The following is a 7,432-nucleotide window of genomic DNA, read 5'->3' as shown; positions in this document are numbered from 1 at the left end:
TTTCTACAAGCTGAGCAATATGGTTTGAAGTGGAGGATTTTCTTGGTTCTTTAGCTAGTTTTCTGGTTTCAAAGTTGTTTTCTTCTGGTTCAAACTTTCTGATTCATTGATGGGTTGTTGCTGTGTTTGGGTTTCTATTCTTGCAAGCTTCAAACAATTTTCATCTTTCCTTCACCTGTTAATTGTTGATCTTTGTTGATGTTCATAGGTATTTAACCTTAGCATTTCTTATGTAATGACTTCTTAAAAATGATACAAGAACCAGATTTGTGAATTGCATGTCTTTCATGATAGTAGCTTGTTTACTCTGGTATGCATTAAGTGGTCTGAACTTTGTAAAGATTATAAACCAGTTCCTACATAAGTTAAGTGGTAGTTTCTTGGTTAGTATTGTAATTAGATGTATGTTTTGATGCTGCATATGTTTGGGCTCAAAGTTAATCCCATTTAAAAGCTTTCCTGCATCACATAAGCAGGCCAGCTGACAGCAGAAACTTTTTGGGCCTCATTTTGGCCCATATGTGTTTTCATATTTTAGGCCTACATGTCATGGTGTCATTTTATTCAGCTAATGTAAATGTCTTCCAGCATTGATTTCAGCATATTAAATTTTTTGCTTTGTTCTTGTTTTCCAAAGATTTATGTTAATTAGATAAGAAAAGGATTTTTCATGTGGAATTTTGTTTGTGCATTATTGGGCTGGGCACTTGTAACGACCCGACCGGTCGTTTAGAGCCTTTGCACTTTGATCATCAGCTCTTGGTCATGACTTGCCCCGTGTGGTGTATTATGACTTATGTAAATTGTTGGTTTTGGTTTCAGGTTAATCAGAGTGAATTTGGATGAACAGTTCTTTTTTTAAAGCTTAAAATTTGAAAGGTTTAACCAAGATGTGACTTGTTTGTATATGATCTCGGATTGGAATTTTTATGGTTTGGTTAGATCCCTTAGGTAATTTGGGACTTAGGAGCGTGATCGGAATGCATTTTGGAGGTCCGTGGAAGGTTTAGGATTGAATTGGCGAAATTGAGATTTCGGCGTTTTCGGTTGATAGGTGAGATTTTGATATAGAGGTCAGAATGAAATTCTGGAAGTTGCAGTAGTTCCGTTATTTGGGATGTGTGTGCAAAATTTCAGGTCATTCGGACGTGGTTTGGATGGGTTTTTGATCAAAAGCGGAATTCGGAAGATTTTAGAACATTTAGCTTGAATCCGATGTGTTTTGGGTGATTTGATGTTATTTGAGGTGTTTTGATGATTGGAACAAGCTTGAATAAGGTTTTAGGATATGTTGGTGCCTTTGGTTGAGGTCCCGGGGACCTCGGGTGAGTTTCGGATGGTCAATCGGACCATTTCATGCCTTAGTGATGTTGCAGAATTGCAGGTTCAGCTGTTGCAGAGAATCCTTCTTCGCGATCGCGTAGGGGTTCCTACGATCGCGTAGAGCTTTCTGAGGGGCAGTCCATGTTGTTCAATGCATTCGCGAAGGATGAGTTGCGATCGCATAGAGGTAAGGAAATTGTTGATCGCGAACGCGTAGGGAAGGTCGCATTCGCGTAGAGTTATTGGACCTGGGGTCTTGGCTGGATTTTTGTTCATTGCGAACGCGGCAGTGGGTCCGCGATCGCGCAGTGTAAAAGGGCTGAGCATCGTGTTCGCAGGGTGTTTTATGTGTTCGCATAGAGTAAATATTTGGAGTTGAGTATTTGTGCTTCGCGATAGCGAAGGATTTCCCGCGATCGCGATGAAGGAAAAATAAGAGCTAGGCAGAATGTTTTAAAAGCTCACTTCCGCGAATTTGAGGCTAAGTTCCTCCATTGTTGGTCAATTTTGAAGCTTTTTGAAGAGGATTGAAGAGGGATTCAAGGGGAATCACTTGGAGGTAAGATTTTTGAACTCAATACTCGATTCCTGTGTGAATTTTATCTAATTAATCATGGAATTAAGCCTAGTATTGAAGAATTAGGGCTTGAATTTGGAGAGTGTAAATTAGGGATTTAAGGGGCCATTTGAGGTCCGACTTTGATGTTCTTGGTATGTATAGACTCGTGAGCGGATGAGGATTCTATTGATGTGATTTTTATCAGATTCCGAGACGTGGGCCCGGGGGCCGGGTTTGAGCAATTTCGGGATTTTTGATGTAAATTAGATATTTTCGAGTGGGTTTCATTCCCTTAGCATATTTTAATGATTATGTACTGATTGTGGCTAGATTTGGAGCATCCAGAGGTCGATTCGTGCGGGCAAAGGCATCGCGGGCTAAAGTTTGGACCAGATCAAGGTGGGTAATGTTTGTAAATGTTGCCCTGAGTGTATGAATCCCAGATTGCACATCGTTCTACTATATTGAGGTTACGCACACGCTAGATGACGAGCGTGGGGTCGTGAACTATTGGGGATTGTGACCTAGTCCGTCCCGATTGACTATTTTACCGCATATTTGACTGAAATCTATTTTCCATCATCATTATTTAGGCTGAATGCCATATTTGGGGCTTCGTGCCAACTATTTAAAATGAGGCCGAGGGCCTGAGATTGTGCGCCACGAGGTGGCTTGATATTGATATGAGGCCGAGAGCCTGTTTATGATGCCACGAGATGGCTTGATATTGCGCTTGGGTCGTAAGAGGCCCCTCCAGGAGTCTACACACCCCAGTGAGCACGGGTACCCATTGTGATATGAGATATAGCCCGAGGGGCTGGTACTGTTCTATGTGATTTCCCGAGGGGCTGGTATTATTCTGAGATATTGCTCGAGGGGCGGAGTTGTTGACATTGTGCCCGAGGGGCAAACCTTTATGTGTTTTTCTTTCATATTTACTTGTTATTTACCTGTTTAAACGCGTATTTGTGCCCGAGGGGCGGATCTTTAGTGCTTATCTGTTCTAGTTGCTTTGCATTTTATTGGTGAACGGTTAAAAATGTATATTTAAATAAGTTTGAACTGAGTTAAGGTATAAGAGATTTCACAGCTTCATTGCTTTCATAAATGGTTTTATACTGCTTCTATACAGCATGTTGATATGCTTTACGTGATTTCTTACTGCTCAGTTTTCATTTACCTTTATTATTCACTGAGTTGGAGTACTCACTTTACTCCCTGCGCCTTGTGTGCAGATTCAGGTATTCTTACACCCGGTAGGGGGTATTGGTTGAGCAGAGGCAGAGTCAGTGGAGTTTAGCGAGGTAGTTGCTGACGTCTGCAGCATTGCTTTGCTCCCTCTTAATGTCCTTGCACTTTATTTAGCCTATTTCAGAACTTAGTTGTATCTTAGACTTTAGTAGATTCTCGTGACTTGTGACACCTCGGTATCGGGCTGTGTTTGGGCTGTATTCTGCACATAATAAAATCTTTTGCTTAGTCTTTGGTTTATTTACTGATAGCATCAATGATAAGGATGGAGTTTTGGATGCTACAAGAAGGCCATTTACAAGATCTCAAGCTAAAGAATTGCCGACTATGGTTGCTGGACTTCAAGGTCAAATAAAGAAGCTTCTAACTATAGAGGAAGTGCTCAAGCCCAAAGGAGAAGAATTGTCTAAGTCCTACAATTATTTGGTGGCTCAAATTGAAGTCAAAGAGGAGGAAGATTGGGTCACCCAAATCAGCCCTTGAAGTACACCAAATGGGCTCAAAATGAGCTTAAAAGAGGTCCAAAAGGAGGTGTTACAAAAGGAGCCCAATTGGAGTCTAAACCAATGGCCCAAACTAGTTGTTTTAAGGCCCAAATCTGCCCCAAAGGGTCTTGCCCCCCCCCCCCCCCAAGAGAAAAAGAGAAGAATGATGGCATTCTTCATGGTGTGCTGAAACTCCTCCAAGTTAAAAATCAAGCACCTAGTTCTTCCCAGCCTTAAGCCTCCTAGCCTATTGTAGATCACCTAGTGACCCAATTCGGGATTTTTTGTTTCTTTTGCTCAATCATCAATGAAATTCACTGTTTTTGCTCTAACTGTTTGTTCATATTTCTTTGATGGTTAAAATTCTTAGCTTGATATATGATGATTAATCCATGATTGCATTTGAAGTATCCCCAGCGGCCATGAGTAAGCTTTAAAATCTAGTTATCTCACATTTTTTATGCAACTTTTCGATGATGCCAAAAGGGGGAAAAATGTTGTGCTTTAAACAAGTGATGTTTACACTTTGAATAGTGATGTTTATAACCTAATGTACCTGGTCCTTGATGATAAGTGATAAAAAGGAAAAATGTTTCTAACATTGTCTTGATGTTGAGCTGAGTTGAAACAGGGCCTAAGCTTATGAAAAGCACAGAGTTTGTCATCATCAAAAAGGGGGAATTTGTTGGCCCAAGTAAAGGTTAGTTTTGAAGACTGACAAAGGAACTCAGGATGAACCAGGTCCATCACTCAGGTGCACAAAAATGGGCAGATTTGAGCATGTGGGTTGCACGTGAAGGAGATAAGCTTAACTTGGTGTATTTAATATCTCCTGATCGAAAAGGTTGCATAATTGGTAAGGAGAAGAAGTCCTTAATCAAAGATAACACTATCCAAGATAGGGAAGGAGTTAGAAGTTGAAATCAACTAGAACTCTTCCACCAAGGAAGAGTTGCATCTGAATTCTAATTATTTCTTCATCTACTAACTCTATAAATTACAGGATGTTCTCACATTAAAAGTGTTGCACAAAAACGCAGAAGTTAAATGTGAATTGAGAGCAAAATAGCAAGGCTTTTTGCAAGCAGTTTGTGTGTGATTCAAGTGTGCAAACCTAAAGCTACATGAACCAGATTGAAGAACCAGCTCCATAAAGAGTTTTATGTGTCTTTCTTTATTTCTAGTTCAATTGTAGTAGGTGTTTTCATATTGTACCTTTCAGCTTTCATAGAAGCAATTGTATTAGGTACCTAGAGTGTTCAAGTTATAGTTAACTTGAAGTTGTCGCAACAGTTAGAGGTTGGTTGCCACAATGGGATTAGAGGTAATCCTTAGGTTTATAAAGAGTTTTGTAAATGCTGTTTTGGCCCAGTGATTTAGTGAAGTGTTGGGGAAAATCTTAATGAGTAGTAGGTCATGGTTTTTTTCACCTTTTGAGCCGGGTGTTTTCCACTTAAAATCTCTGTATTCTTTATTTTCTGTATTTATTATTCCGCAACAGTAGTAGTTGGAACACATAGAAGAACTAGGTCCTTCATAAGCAGTTTAAGCGAAAAATTGGTACCACACAAATCACCCCCCCTCTTGTGTGGTATTGACGTATAAAACATCAAGAACCAAAGCAAATCATCATAACCACGACGAAACAATTGACATAGCATTACACAACTCGAAAGGACACAACCGATGCGCCATCCGCCGAGCAATCTTCAATACTTCTCCCGCTCGAATTCCACTGAGAGACCCCAATAACACCGCACCACATGTGCCTATAACCAACGAATCCCAATGCCTCGCGACACGGAGAGATAACTCATAAATCTCCCCAGATTACTAATAAGCTCAATAACAATCGAATCAACACATCCCTCAACAAAACAACCTGGAGCCAACCAAGCCGACTCAAGTTAGAACACACACCCACATTGGCCTGCCAACGAACCCTTGATCAAGGAACCCTGAAGCTGCTCCTTCAACTCCTTTAAATCTGCGTGCCATACAATACGGTGCCCGGCACCAAATCAATACCGAAATCAACAACCTTACCCGGCGACACGCTCGGACACAAGAAACACATCCGAGAAGTCCCTCACCACCGGAACTGAATCAATGGGAGAAGCCTCTGCACTGACATCCATCAAGAAAGCCCAAATAAGAAAGGCAATCCTTCCCAGCCGTCCGCTGGGTCTTTGAAATATAAAACCACTCCACTAGGACATAATCCATCGAACCTCGCCACTCAATCCGTGGCATTTCTTGCATAGCCAACAACGCCGCCTTAGTGCAATAGTCCAGAATGACTCATCACGGAGACAACCAGTTTGAACCCAATATCACATCCAAAATCTAACATACCAAGCGACAAAAGATCCGCTCGGGTCTCCAAACCCCGATAGTCACTAAACAGTGCCGGTACACGCGACCCACAACCACAACATGGCCTGAACATGAGAACTCCCAGTCTCCAACTCCATATAGCACACGAATCACCATAACTGATCCCAATTCTGCCGTCCGAATACATAACACACCTATAATACCCAATCATTCCACGAGAGATACTTTAAAATTCTTCTACGCTGCCAAGAAAACTCGAATATCAACAGTCGATCTAGCAAGACGGTGCCGCAATACTACCGAAGTACCATCAACTTAATCACATTGCCTTTTTCCAAAGCATATACCCTCATCAAATTACCTCCAATTAGCAATACCATTTCCTTAATCATCTGAAACTGCCCACTGCCTAAGAGTTTTATGACCTTCCTTTCAAAACTGAACCGTAACCTTACACATGCGATCTCAATCCTCCACAACATACCGCATATGCCATACCATCTTAGGATAACGTGAGAACTTCATATCCCTTCCGTGCCACAAGCCACTATGTACTCAACCAACCAAGAACTTTCCATTGAGCCCAATCTGGAAGAAAATCACTATGCATCCCATGCTCCTCACGCCAACAGAAAATATACATCTCTAACCACGATAGAAATCAACAAGAACTCTCCGACTCCCCTTTGCACAAACAAGTCTGTCAGGACTGAATCCTCCTAACTTAGCCAACCTACGCGTGCCACTAAAATCCAAGAGCATCACCGTGAAACACCTGTAGAAACTCATTACCCCGAACACACCCAAGGAACTAATCATATCCTTACCCTACCGGTCTGGTCTACTACCAAGCTATACTATCCACCCAGGTTCCTTCTGATTTACCGTCAATTGATACTCTTTCTTGCTATAACCCTACAACTCCTCAACCCAGACTCGCCACACGAGACCCAAGCATAAAGCCACACCGTCTAAGGCTTATAAGCCGCTAAATACTTTCTTAGATATCCCTACAAACACCACGTTCAAAATTCTTACCCTGAAGAGACTTCCTACGAATCCAAAGCCATCACCTTCACCTTCCTGTTACTGATATATAGAATCCCATAATTAATATAGAAAATACCACAAGTCTTGACATCTTCCAATGAAAACTCAGTTTCTAGCCACATATACAACTTGAAGATACCCAATTGTTACATGTAAAATCTTGAACCCATTAGAACCATTATCGAGAGTCATCCACTCTACTCAAGCTGCAATTAGCCTGATCAAACGAACCGAACAACCCGTTCCTCATTAGCACTCTGACACTGCAGAATGTGACATCATTCCATCATAACCAAGCAACTTCCTGCTCTATGCACCGAGCATCCTTTACCAATAACGACTCAAGACATCCTGTGATTCTCACACACCTGCGAAGCATCCTATAACCTTTGTGAAGAATTTTCCTTTACTCGAGCCATCCTCGGTC

The sequence above is a fragment of the Nicotiana attenuata genome, unplaced genomic scaffold, assembly GCF_001879085.1.
Source record: "Nicotiana attenuata strain UT unplaced genomic scaffold, NIATTr2, whole genome shotgun sequence".
Taxonomy (NCBI): domain Eukaryota; kingdom Viridiplantae; phylum Streptophyta; class Magnoliopsida; order Solanales; family Solanaceae; genus Nicotiana; species Nicotiana attenuata.
Note: the sequence above shows the minus strand (reverse complement) of the source record.